The sequence below is a fragment of the Condylostylus longicornis genome, unplaced genomic scaffold (genome assembly GCF_029603195.1).
Source record: "Condylostylus longicornis isolate FDR11 unplaced genomic scaffold, ASM2960319v2 ptg000150l, whole genome shotgun sequence".
Classification (NCBI taxonomy): Eukaryota; Metazoa; Arthropoda; class Insecta; order Diptera; family Dolichopodidae; genus Condylostylus; species Condylostylus longicornis.
The window spans coordinates 1,489,408-1,504,190 of record NW_026578118.1 but is presented as its reverse complement, the minus strand read 5'-3'; positions in this window follow the sequence as shown (position 1 = coordinate 1,504,190).

The window sequence follows — 14,783 nt, the reverse complement described above, 5'->3', positions numbered from 1 at the left end:
CTCATCTGTCATCTGCCAGGTGTCATCTGTCATCTGTCATCTGTCATCTCTCATCTGTCACCTGTCATCTGTCATCTGTCATCTGTCATCTGTCATCTGTCATCCGTCATCTGTCATTTGCCATCTGTCATCTGCCAGGTGTCATCTGTCATCTGTCATCTGTCATCTGTCATCTGTCATCTGTCATCTGTCATCTTTCATCTGTCATCTGTCATCTGTCATCTGTCATCTGTCATCTGTCATCTGTCATCTGTCATCTGTCATTTGTCATCCGTCATCTGTCATCTGTCATCTGTCATCTGACATCTGACATCTGTCACCTGTCATCTGTCACCTGTCATCTGTCATCTGACATCTGTCATCTGTCATCTGTCATCTGTCATCTGTCATCTATCATCTGTCATCTGTCATCTGTCATCTGTCTTTGTCATATGTCATCTGTCATCTGTCATCTGTTATCTGTCATCTGTAATTTTTCACATGTCAACTGTCATGTGTCATCTGTCATCTGTCGTCTGTAATTTGTCATCTGTCATCTGTCATCTGTCATCTGTCATCTGTTATCTGTTATCTGTCATCTGTCATCTGTCATCTGTCATCTGTCATCTGTCATCTGTCATCTGTCATCTGTCATCTGTCATCTGTCATCTGTCATCTGTCATCTGTCATCTGTCATCTGTCATCTGTCATCTGTCATCTGTCATCTGTCATCTGTCATCTGTCATCTGTCATCTGTCATCTGTCATCTGTCATCTGTCATCTGTCATCTGTCATCTGTCATCCGTCATCCGTCATCTGTCATTTGTCATCTGTCATCTGCCAGGTGTCATCTGTCATCTGTCATCTGTTATCTGTTATCTGTCATCTGTCATCTGTCATCTGTCATTTGTCATCTGTCATCTGTCATCTGTCATCTGTCATCTGTCATCTGTCATCTGTCATCTGTCATCTGTCATCTGTCATCTGTCATCTGTCATCTGTCATCTGTCATCTTTCATCTGTCATCTGTCATCTGTCATCTGTCATCTGACATTTGTCATCCGTCATCTGTCACCTGTCATCTGTCATCTACTATCTGTCATTTGTCACCTGTCATCTGCCATGTGTCATCTGGCATCTGTCATCTATCATTTGTCATCTGTCATCTGTCATCTGTCATCTGTCATCTGTCATCTTGCATCTGTCATATGTCATATGTCACCTGTTATCTGTCATCTATCATCTGTCAGCTGTCATCTGTCATCTGTCATCTGTCATCTGTCATCTGTCATCTGTCATCTGTCATCTGTCATCTGTCATTTGTCATCTGTCATCTGTCATCTGTCATCTGTCATCTGTCATCTGTCATCTGTCATCTGTCATCTGTCATCTGTCATCTGTCATCTGTCATCTGTCATCTGTCATCTGTCATCTGTCATCTGTCATCTGTCATCTGTCATCTGTCATCTGTCATCTGTCATCTGTCATCTGTCATCTGTCATCTGTCATCTGTCATCTGTCATCTGTCATCTGTCATCTGTCATCTGTCATCTGTCATCTGTCATCTGTCATCTGTCATCTGTCATCTGTCATCTGTCATCTGTCATCTGTCATCTGTCATCTGTCATCTGTCATCTGTCATCTGTCATCCGTCATCTGTCATTTGTCATCTGTCATCTGCCAGGCGTCATCTGTCATCTGTCATCTGTCATCTGTCATCTGTCATCTGTCATTTGTCATCTGTCATCTGTCACATGTCATCTGTCATCTGTCATCTGTCATTTGTCATCTGTCATCTGTCATCTGTCATCTGTCATCTGTCATCTGTCATCTGTCATCTGTCATCTGTCATCTGTCATCTGTCATCTGTCATCTGTCATCTGTCATCTGTCATCTGTCATCTGTCATCTGTCATCTGTCATCTGTCATCTGTCATCTGTTATCTGTCATCTGTCATCTGTCATCTGTCATCTGTCATCTGTCATCTGTCATCTGTCATCTGTCATCTGTCATCTGTCATCTGTCATCTGTCATGTGTCATCCGTCATCTGCCATTTGCCATCTGTCATCTGCCAGGTGTCATCTGTCATCTGTCATCTGTCATCTGTCATCTGTCATCTGTCATCTGTCATCTGTCATCTGTGATCTGTCATCTGTCATCTGTCATCTGTCATCTGTCATCTGTCATCTGTCATCTATCATTTGTCATCTGTCATCTGTCATTTGTCATCTGTCATCTGTCATCTGTCATTTGTCATCTGTCATCTGTCATTTGTCATCTGTCACATGTCATCTGTCATCTGTCATTTGTCATCTGTCATCTGTGATCTGTCATCTGTCATCAGTCATCTGTCATCTGTCATTTGTCATCTGTCATCTGCCAGATGTCATCTGTCATCTGTCATCTGTCATCTGTCATCTGTCATATTTCATCTGTCATCTGTCATCTGTCATCTGTCATCCGTCATCTGTCATTTGTCATCTGTCATATGACATCTGTCGTCTGTTATCTGTCATCTGTCATCTGTCATCTGTCATTTGTCATCCGTCATCTGTCCTCTGTCATCCTTCATCTATTATCTGTCATCTGTCATTTGTCATCTGTCATCTGCCATGTGTCATCTGGCATTTGTCATCTATTTATTGTCATCTGTCATCTGTCATCTATCATCTGTCATCTGTCATCTGTCATCTGTCATCTGTCATTTGTCATCTGTCATCTGTCATCTGTCATCTGTCATCTGTCATCTGTCATCTGTCATCTGTCATCTGTAATTTGTCATCTGTCATCTGTCATCTGTCATCCGTCATCTGTCATCTATCAACAGTCATGTGTCATCAGTCTTTTGTCATCTGTCATCTGATGTCTGTCTTCTGTAGTCTGTCATCTGTCATCTGTCATCTGTCATCTGTCATCTCTCAAATGTCATCTGTCATCAGTCATCTGTCATTTGTCATCTGTCATCTGCCAGGTGTCATCTGTCATCTGTCATCTGTCATCTGTCATTTGGCATCTGTCATCTGTCATCTGTCATCAGTCTTTTGTCATCTGTCATCTGATGTCTGTCTTCTGTAGTCTGTCATCTGTCATCTGTCATCTGTCATCTGTCATCTGTCATTTGTCATCTGTCATCTGTCATTTGTCATCTGTCACATGTCATCTGTCATCTGTCATTTGTCATTTGTCATCTGTCATCTGTCATCTGTCATCTCTCATCTGTCATCTGTCATCAGTCATCTGTCATTTGTCATCTGTCATCTGCCAGGTGTCATCTGTCATCTGTCATCTGTCATCTGTGATCTGTCATCTGTCATCTGTCATTTGTCATCAGTCTTTTGTCATCTGTCATCTGATGTCTGTCTTCTGTAGTCTGTCATCTGTCATCTGTCATCTGTCATCTGTCATCTGTCATCTGTCATCTGTCATCTGTCATCTGTCATTTGTCATCTGTCATCTGTCATTTGTCATCTGTCACATGTCATCTGTCATTTGTCATCTGTCATCTGTGATCTGTCATCTGTCCTCTGTCATCTGTCATCTGTCATCTGTCATCTGTCATCTGTCATCTGTCATCTTTCATCTGTCATCTGTCATCTGTCATCTGTCATCTGTCATCTGTCATCTGTCATTTGTCATTTGTCATCTGTCATCTGTGATCTGTCATCTGTCATCTGTCATCTGTCATCTGTCATCTGTCATCTGTCATCTGTCATCTGTCATCTGTAATTTGTCATTTGTCATCTGTCATCTGTGATCTGTCATCTGTCATCTGTCATCTGTCATCTGTCATCTGTCATCTGTCATCTGTCATCTGTCATCTGTCATTTGTCATCTGTCATCTGTCATCTGTCATTTGTCATCTGTCATCTGTCATTTGTCATCTGTCACATGTCATCTGTCATCTGTCATTTGTCATCTGTCATCTGTGATCTGTCATCTGTCATCAGTCATCTGTCATTTGTCATCTGTCATCTGCCAGGTGTCATCTGTCATCTGTCATCTGTCATCTGTCATATTTCATCTGTCATCTGTCATCTGTCATCTGTCATCCGTCATCTGTCATTTGTCATCTGTCATATGACATCTGTCGTCTGTTATCTGTCATCTGTCATCTGTCATTTGTCATCCGTCATCTGTCCTCTGTCATCTGTCATCTATTATCTGTCATCTGTCATTTGTCATCTGTCATCTGCCATGTGTCATCTGGCATTTGTCATCTATTTATTGTCATCTGTCATCTGTCATCTATCATCTGTCATTTGTCATTTGTCATCTGTCATCTGTGATCTGTCATCTGTCATCTGTCATCTGTCATCTGTCATCTGTCATCTGTCATCTGTCATCTGTAATTTGTCATCTGTCATCTGTCATCTGTGATCTGTCATCTGTCATCTGTCAACTGTCATCTGTCATCTGTCATCTGTCATCTGTCATCTGTCATCTGTCATCTGTCATCTGTCATTTGTCATCTGTCATCTGTCATCTGTCATTTGTCATCTGTCATCTGTCATTTGTCATCTGTCACATGTCATCTGTCATCTGTCATTTGTAATCTGTCATCTGTGATCTGTCATCTGTCATCAGTCATCTGTCATTTGTCATCTGTCATCTGCCAGGTGTCATCTGTCATCTGTCATCTGTCATCTGTCATCTGTCATTTGTCATCCGTCATCTGTCCTCCGTCATCTGTCATCTATTATCTGTCATCTGTCATTTGTCATCTGTCATCTGCCATGTGTCATCTGGCATTTGTCATCTATTTATTGTCATCTGTCATCTGTCATCTATCATCTGTCATCTGTCATCTGTCATCTGTCATTTGTCATCTGTCATCTGTCATCTGTCATCTGTCATCTGTCATCTGTCAGCTGTCATCTGTCATCTGTCATCTGTCATCTGTCATCTGTCATCTGTCATCTGTCATATTTCATCTGTCATCTGTCATCTGTCATCTGTCATCTGTCATCTGTCATCTGTCATCTGTCATCTGTCATCTGTCATCTGTCATCTGTCATCTGTCATCTGTCATCTGTCATCTGTCATCTGTCATCTGTCATCTGTCATCTGTCATATGTCATCTGTCATCTGTCATCTGTCATCTGTCATCTGTCATCTGTCATCTGTCATATGTCATCTGTCATCTGTCATCTGTCATCTGTCATCTGTCATCTGTCATCTGTCATCTGTCATCTGTCATCTGTCATCTGTCATCTGTCATATGTCATCTGTCATCTGTCATCTGTCATCTGTCATCTGTCATCTGTCATCCGTCATCTGTCATTTGTCATCTGTCATCTGCCAGGTGTCATCTGTCATCTGTCATCTGTCATCTGTCATCTGTCATCTGTCATCTGTCATCTGTCATCTGTCATTTGTCATCTGTCATCTTTGATCTGTCATCTGTCATCTGTCATCTGTCATCTGTCATCTGTCATCTGTCATCTGTCATCTGTCATCTGTCATCTGTCATCTGTCATCTGTCATCTGTCATCTGTCATCTGTCATATGACATCTGTCATCTGTCATCTGTCATCCGTCATCTGTCATTTGTCATCTGTCATCTGCCAGGTGTCATCTGTCATCTGTCATCTCTCATCTGTCATCTGTTATGTGTCATCTGTCTGTCGTCTGTCATCTGTCATCTCTCATCTGTCATCTGTCATCTGTCATCTGTCATTTGTCATCCGTCATCTGTCCTCTGTCATCTGTCATCTATTATCTGTCATCTGTCATTTGTCATCTGTCATCTGCCATGTGTCATCTGGCATTTGTCATCTATTTATTGTCATCTGTCATCTGTCATCTGTCATCTATCATCTGTCATTTGTCATCCGTCATCTGTCCTCTGTCATCTGTCATCTATTATCTGTCATCTGTCATTTGTCATCTGTCATCTGTCATCTGTCATCTGTCATCTGTCATCTGTCATCTGTCATCTGTCATCTGTCATCTGTCATCTGTCATCTGTCATCTGTCATCTGTCATTTGTCATCTGTCATCTGTGATCTGTGATCTGTCATCTGTCATCTGTCATCTGTCATCTGTCATCTGTCATCTGTCATCTGTCATCTGTCATCTGTCATCTGTCATCCGTCATCTGTCATTTGTCATCTGTCATCTGCCAGGTGTCATCTGTCATCTGTCATCTCTCATCTGTCATCTGTCATGTGTCATCTGTCTGTCGTCTGTCATCTGTCATCTCTCATCTGTCATCTGTCATCTGTCATCTGTCATTTGTCATCCGTCATCTGTCCTCTGTCATCTGTCATCTATTATCTGTCATCTGTCATTTGTCATCTGTCATCTGTCATCTGTCATCTGTCATCTGTCATCTGTCATCTGTCATCTGTCATCTGTCATCTGTCATCTGTCATCTGTCATCTGTCATCTGTCATTTGTCATCTGTCATCTGTGATCTGTGATCTGTCATCTGTCATCTGTCATCTGTCATCTGTCATCTGTCATCTGTCATCTGTCATCTGTCATCTGTCATCTGTCATCCGTCATCTGTCATTTGTCATCTGTCATCTGCCAGGTGTCATCTGTCATCTGTCATCTCTCATCTGTCATCTGTCATGTGTCATCTGTCTGTCGTCTGTCATCTGTCATCTCTCATCTGTCATCTGTCATCTGTCATCTGTCATTTGTCATCCGTCATCTGTCCTCTTTCATCTGTCATCTATTATCTGTCATCTGTCATCTGTCATCTGTCATCTGTCATCTGTCATCTGTCATCTGTCATCTGTCATCTGTCATCTGTCATCTGTCATCTGTCATCTGTCATCTGTCATCTGTCATCTGTCATCTGTCATCTGTCATCTGTCATCTGTCATCTGTCATTTGTCATCTGTCATCTGTGATCTGTGATCTGTCATCTGTCATCTGTCATCTGTCATCTGTCATCTGTCATCTGTCATCTGTCATCTGTCATCTGTCATCTGTCATCTGTCATCTGTCATCTGTCATTTGTCATCTGTCATCTCTCATCTGTCATCTGTCATGTGTCATCTGTCATATGACATCTGTCGTCTGTCGTCTGTCATCTGTCATCTGTCATCTGTCATCTGTCATTTGTCATCCGTCGTCTGTCATCTGTCATTTGTCATCTGTCATCTTGCATCTGTCATCTGTCATCTGTAAATTGTCATCTGTCATTTGTCATCCGTCATCTGTCATCTGTCATCTGTCATCTGTCATCTATTATCTGTCATCTGTCATTTGTCATCTGTCATCTGTCACATGTCATCTGTCATTTGTCATCTGTCATCTGTCATCTGTGATCTGTCATCTGTCATCTGTCATCTGTCATCTGTCATCTGTCATCTGTTATCTGTCATCTGTCATCTGTCATCTGTCATCTGTCATCTGTCATCTGTCATCTGTCATCTGTCATCTGTCATATGTCATATGTCACCTGTCGTCTATCATCTGTCAGCTGTCATCTGTCATCTGTCATCTGTCATCTGTCATCTGTCATTTGTCATCCGTCATCTGTCATCTGTCATCTATTATCTGTCATCTGTCATCTGTCATCTGTCATCTGTCATCTGTCATCTGTCATTTGTCATCCGTCATCTGTCATCTGTCATCTATTATCTGTCATCTGTCATTTGTCATCTGTCATCTGCCATGTGTCATCTGGCATCTGTCATCTATCATTTGTCATCTGTCATCTGTCATCTGTCATCTGTCATCTGTCATCTGTCATCTGTCATCTGTCATCTGTCATCTGTCATCTGTCATCTGTCATCTGTCATCTGTCATCTGTCATCTGTCATCTGTCATCTGTCATATGTCATATGTCACCTGTCGTCTATCATCTGTCAGCTGTCATCTGTCATCTGTCATCTGTCATCTGTCATCTGTCATCTGTCATCTGTCATCTGTCATCTGTCATCTGTCATATGACATCTGTCGTCTGTCGTCTGTCATCTGTCATCTGTCATCTGTCATCTGTCATCTGTCATCTGTCATCTGTCATCTGTCATCTGTCATCTGTCATCTGTCATCTGTCATCTGTCATCTGTCATCTGTCATCTGTCATATGTCATATGTCACCTGTCATCTATCATCTGTCATCAGTCATCTGTCATGTTTCATCTGTCATCTGTCATCTTTCATCTGTCATCTGTCATCTGTCATCTGTCATCTGTCATATGTCATATGTCACCTGTCATCTATCATCTGTCAGCTGTCATCTGTCATCTGTCATCTGTCATCTGTCATCTGTCATCTGTCATCTGTCATCTGTCATCTGTCATCTGTCATCTGTCATCTGTCATATGTCATATGACATCTGTCGTCTGTCGTCTGTCATCTGTCATCTGTCATCTGTCATCTGTCATCTGTCATTTGTCATCCGTCATCTGTCATCTGTCATCTGTCATCTGTCATCTATCATCCGTCATCTGTCATCTGTCATCTGTCATCTGTCATCTGTCATCTGTCATCTGTCATCTGTCATCTGTCATCTGTCATCTGTCATCTGTCATCTGTCATCTGTCATCTGTCATCTCTCATCTGTCATCTGTCATCTGTCATATGACATCTGTCGCCTGTCGTCTGTCATCTGTCATCTGTCATCTGTCATCTGTCATTTGTCATCCGTCATCTGTCATCTGTCATCTGTCATCTGTCATCTATTATCTGTCATCTGTCATTTGTCATCTGTCATCTGCCATGTGTCATCTGGCATCTGTCATCTATCATTTGTCATCTGTCATCTGTCATCTGTCATCTGTCATCTGTCATCTGTCATCTGTCATCTGTTATCTGTCATCTGTCATCTGTCATCTGTCATCTGTCATCTGTCATCTGTCATCTGTCATCTGTCATCTGTCATCTGTCATCTGTCATCTGTCATCTGTCATCTGTCATCTGTCATCTGTCATCTGTCATCTGTCATCTGTCATCTGTCATCTGTCATCTGTCATCTGTCATCTGTCATCTGTCATCTGTCATCTGTCATCTGTCATCTGTCATCTGTCATCTGTCATGCGTCATCTGTCATTTGTCATCTGTCATCTGCCAGGTGTCATCTGTCATCTGTCATCTGTCATCTGTCATCTGTCATCTGTCATTTGTCATCTGTCATCTGTCATCTGTCATCTGTCATCTGTCATTTGTCATCTGTCATCTGTCATCTGTCATCTGTCATCTGTCATCTGTCATCTGTCATCTGTCATCTGTCATCTGTCATCTGTCATCTGTCATCTGTCATCTGTCATCTGTCATCTGTCATCTGTCATCTGTCATCTGTCATCTGTCATCTGTCATCTGTCATCTGTCATCTGTCATCTGTCATCTGTCATCTGTCATCTGTCATCTGTCATCTGTCATCTGTCATCTGTCATCTGTCATCTGTCATCTGTCATCTGTCATCCGTCATCTGTCATTTGCCATCTGTCATCTGCCAGGTGTCATCTGTCATCTGTCATCTGTCATTTGTCATCTGTCATCTGTCATCTGTCATCTGTCATCTGTCATCTGTCATCTGTCATCTGTCATCTGTCATCTGTCATCTGTCATCTGTCATCTGTCATCTGTCATGCGTCATCTGTCATTTGTCATCTGTCATCTGCCAGGTGTCATCTGTCATCTGTCATCTGTCATCTGTCATCTGTCATCTGTCATCTGTCATTTGTCATCTGTCATCTGTCATCTGTCATCTGTCATCTGTCATTTGTCATCTGTCATCTGTCATCTGTCATCTGTCATGTGTCATCCGTCATCTGTCATTTGCCATCTGTCATCTGCCAGGTGTCATCTGTCATCTGTCATCTGTCATCTGTCATCTGTCATTTGTCATCTGTCATCTGTCATCTGTCATCTGTCATTTGTCATTTGTCATCTGTCATCTGTGATCTGTCATCTGTCATCTGTCATCTGTCATCTGTCATCTGTCATCTGTAATTTGTCATTTGTCATCTGTCATCTGTGATCTGTCATCTGTCATCTGTCATCTGTCATCTGTCATCTGTCATCTGTCATCTGTCATCTGTCATCTGTCATTTGTCATCTGTCATCTGTCATCTGTCATTTGTCATCTGTCATCTGTCATTTGTCATCTGTCACATGTCATCTGTCATCTGTCATTTGTCATCTGTCATCTGTGATCTGTCATCTGTCATCAGTCATCTGTCATTTGTCATCTGTCATCTGCCAGGTGTCATCTGTCATCTGTCATCTGTCATCTGTCATCTGTCATATTTCATCTGTCATCTGTCATCTGTCATCTGTCATCTGTCATCCGTCATCTGTCATTTGTCATCTGTCATATGACATCTGTCGTCTGTTATCTGTCATCTGTCATCTGTCATCTGTCATTTGTCATCCGTCATCTGTCCTCTGTCATCTGTCATCTATTATCTGTCATCTGTCATTTGTCATCTGTCATCTGCCATGTGTCATCTGGCATTTGTCATCTATTTATTGTCATCTGTCATCTGTCATCTATCATCTGTCATCTGTCATCTGTCATCTGTCATCTGTCATTTGTCATCTGTCATCTGTCATCTGTCATCTGTCATCTGTCATCTGTCATCTGTCATCTGTCATCTGTAATTTGTCATCTGTCATCTGTCATCTGTCATCCGTCATCTGTCATCTATCAACAGTCATGTGTCATCAGTCTTTTGTCATCTGTCATCTGATGTCTGTCTTCTGTAGTCTGTCATCTGTCATCTGTCATCTGTCATCTGTCATCTCTCAAATGTCATCTGTCATCAGTCATCTGTCATTTATCATCTGTCATCTGCCAGGTGTCATCTGTCATCTGTCATCTGTCATCTGTCATTTGGCATCTGTCATCTGTCATCTGTCATCAGTCTTTTGTCATCAGTCATCTGATGTCTGTCTTCTGTAGTCTGTCATCTGTCATCTGTCATCTGTCATCTCTCATCTCTCAAATGTCATCTGTCATCAGTCATCTGTCATTTGTCATCTGTCATCTGCCAGGTGTCATCTGTCATCTGTCATATGTCATCTGTCATCTGTCATATTTCATCTGTCATCTGTCATCTGTCATCTGTCATCTGTCATCCGTCATCTGTCATTTGTCATCTGTCATATGACATCTGTCGTCTGTCATCTGTCATCTGTCATCTGTCATCTGTCATCTGTCATCTGTCATCTGTCATCTGTCATCTGTCATCTGTCATCTGTCATCCGTCATCTGTCATTTGCCATCTGTCATCTGCCAGGTGTCATCTGTCATCTGTCATCTGTCATTTGTCATCTGTCATCTGTCATCTGTCATCTGTCATCTGTCATCTGTCATCTGTTATCTGTCATCTGTCATCTGTCATCTGTCATCTGTCATCTGTCATCTGTCATCTGCCATCTGTCATCTGTCATCTGTCATCTGTCATCTCTCATCTGTCATCTGTCATCTGTCATCTGTCATCTGTCATCTGTCATCTGTCATCTGTCATCTGTCATCTGTCATCTGTCATCTGTCATCTGTCATCTGTCATCTGTCATCTGTCATCCGTCATCTGTCATTTGTCATCTGTCATCTGCCAGGTGTCATCTGTCATCTGTCATCTGTCATCTGTCATCTGTCATCTGTCATCTGTCATCTGTCATCTGTCATCTGTCATCTTTCATCTGTCATCTGTCATCTGTCATCTGTCATCTGTCATCTGTCATCTGTCATCTGTCATCTGTCATCTGACATTTGTCATCCGTCATCTGTCATCTGTCATCTGTCATCTATTATCTGTCATCTGTCATTTGTCACCTGTCATCTGCCATGTGTCATCTGGCATCTGTCATCTATCATTTGTCATCTGTCATCTGTCATCTATCATCTGTCATCTGTCATTTGCCATTTGTCATCTGTCATCTGTCATTTGTCATCTGTCACATGTCATCTGTCATCTGTCATTTGTCATCTGTCATCTGTGATCTGTCATCTGTCATCTGTCATCTGTCATCTGTCATCTGTCATCTGTCATCTGTCATCTGTCATCTGTCATCTGTCATCTGTCATCTGTCATCTGTCATCTGTCATCTGTCATCTGTCATCTGTCATCTGTCATCTGTCATCTGTCATCTGTCATCTGTCATCTGTCATCTGTCATCTGTCATCTGTCATCTGTCATCTGTCATCTGTCATCTGTCATCTGTCATCTGTCTTTGTCATCTGTCATCTGTCATCTGTCATCTGTAATTTTTCACATGTCAACTGTCATCTGTCATCTGTCATCTGTCATCTCTAATTTGTCATCTGTCATCTGTCATCTGACGTCTGCCGTCTGTAGTCTGTCATCTGTCATTTGTCATTTTTCATCTGTCATGTGTCATCTGTCATCTGTCATCTGTCATCTGACATCTGTCACCTGTCATCTGTCATCTGTCATCTGTCATCTGTCATCTGTCATCTGTCATCTGTCATCTGTCATCTGTCATCTGTCATCTGTCATCTGTCATCTGTCATCTGTCATCTGTCATCTGTCATCTGTCATCTGTCATCTGTCATCTGTCATCTTGCATCTGTCATATGTCATATGTCACCTGTTATCTGTCATCTATCATCTGTCAGCTGTCATCTGTCATCTGTTATCTGTCATCTGTCATCTGTCATTTGTCATCTGTCATCTGTCATCTGTCATCTGTCATCTGTCATCTGTCATCTGTCATCTGTCATCTTTCATCTGTCATCTGTCATCTGTCATCTGTCATCTGTCATCTGTCATCTGACATTTGTCATCCGTCATCTGTCATCTGTCATCTATTATCTGTCATCTGTCATTTGTCACCTGTCATCTGCCATGTGTCATCTGGCATCTGTCATCTATCATTTGTCATCCGTCATCTGTCATCTATCATCTGTCATCTGTCATTTGCCATTTGTCATCTGTCATCTGTCATTTGTCATCTGTCACATGTCATCTGTCATCTGTCATTTGTCATCTGTCATCTGTCATCTGTCATCTGTCATCTGTCATCTGTCATCTGTCATTTGTCATCTGTCATCTGTCATCTGTCATCTGTCATCTGTCATCTGTCATCTGTCATCTGTCATCTGTCATCTGTCATCTGTCATCTGTCATCTGTCATCTGTCATCTGTCATCTGTCATCTGTCATCTGTCATCTGTCATCTGTCATCTGTCATCTGTCATCTGTCATCTGTCATCTGTCATCTGTCATCTGTCATCTGTCATCTGTCATCTGTCATCTGTCATCTGTCATCTGTCATCTGTCATCTGTCATCTGTCATCTGTCATCTGTCATCTGTCATCTGTCATCTGTCATCTGTCATCTGTCATCTGTCATCTGTCATCTGTCATCTGTCATCTGTCATCTGTCATCTGTCATCTGTCATCTGTCATCTGTCATCTGTCATCTGTCATCTGTCATCTGTCATCTGTCATCTGTCATCTGTCATCTGTCATCTGTCATCTGTCATCTGTCATCTGTCATCTGTCATCTGTCATCTGTCATCTGTCATCTGTCATCTGTCATCTGTCATCTGTCATCTGTCATCAGTCATCTGTCATTTGTCATCTGTCATCTGCCAGGCGTCATCTGTCATCTGTCATCTGTCATCTGTCATTTGTCATCTGTCATCTGTCACATGTCATCTGTCATCTGTCATTTGTCATCTGTCATCTGTCATCTGTCATCTGTCATCTGTCATCTGTCATCTGTCATCTGTCATCTGTCATCTGTCATCTGTCATCTGTCATCTGTCATCTGTTATCTGTCATCTGTCATCTGTCATCTGTCATCTGTCATCTGTCATCTGTCATCTGTCATCTGTCATCTGTCATCTGTCATCCGTCATCTGTCATTTGCCATCTGTCATCTGCCAGGTGTCATCTGTCATTTGTCATCTGTCATCTGTCATCTGTCATCTGTCATCTGTCATTTGTCATCTGTCATCTGTCATCTGTCATCTGTCATCTGTCATCTGTCATCTGTCATCTGTCATCTGTCATCTGTCATCTGTCATCTGTCATCTGTCATCTGTCATCTGTCATCCGTCATCTGTCATTTGCCATCTGTCATCTGTCATCTGTCATCTGTCATCTGTCATCTGTCATCTGTCATCTGTCATCTGACATCTGTCACCTGTCATCTGTCATCTGTCATCTGTCATCTGTCATCTGTCATCTGTCATCTGTCATCTGTCATCTGTCATCTGTCATCTGTCATCTGTCATCTGTCATCTGTCATCTGCCAGGTGGCATCTGTCATCTGTCATCTGTCATCTGTCATCTGTCATCTGTCATCTGTCATCTGTCATCTGTCATCTGTCATCTGTCATCTGACATCTGTCACCTGTCATCTGTCATCTGTCATCTGTCATCTGTCATCTGTCATCTGTCATCTGTCATCTGTCATCTGTCATCTGTCATCTGTCATCTGTCATCTGTCATCTGTCATCTGTCATCTGTCATCTGTCATCTTGCATCTGTCATATGTCATATGTCACCTGTTATCTGTCATCTATCATCTGTCAGCTGTCATCTGTCATCTGTTATCTGTCATCTGTCATCTGTCATTTGTCATCTGTCATCTGTCATCTGTCATCTGTCATCTGTCATCTGTCATCTGTCATCTGTCATCTTTCATCTGTCATCTGTCATCTGTCATCTGTCATCTGTCATCTGTCATCTGACATTTGTCATCCGTCATCTGTCATCTGTCATCTGTCATCTGTTATCTGTCACCTGTCACCTGTCACCTGTCACCTGTCACCTGTCACCTGTCACGTGTCACCTGTCACCTGTCACCTGTCAGCTGTCACCTGTCACCTGTCACCTGTCACCTGTCACCTATCACCTCTCACCTGTC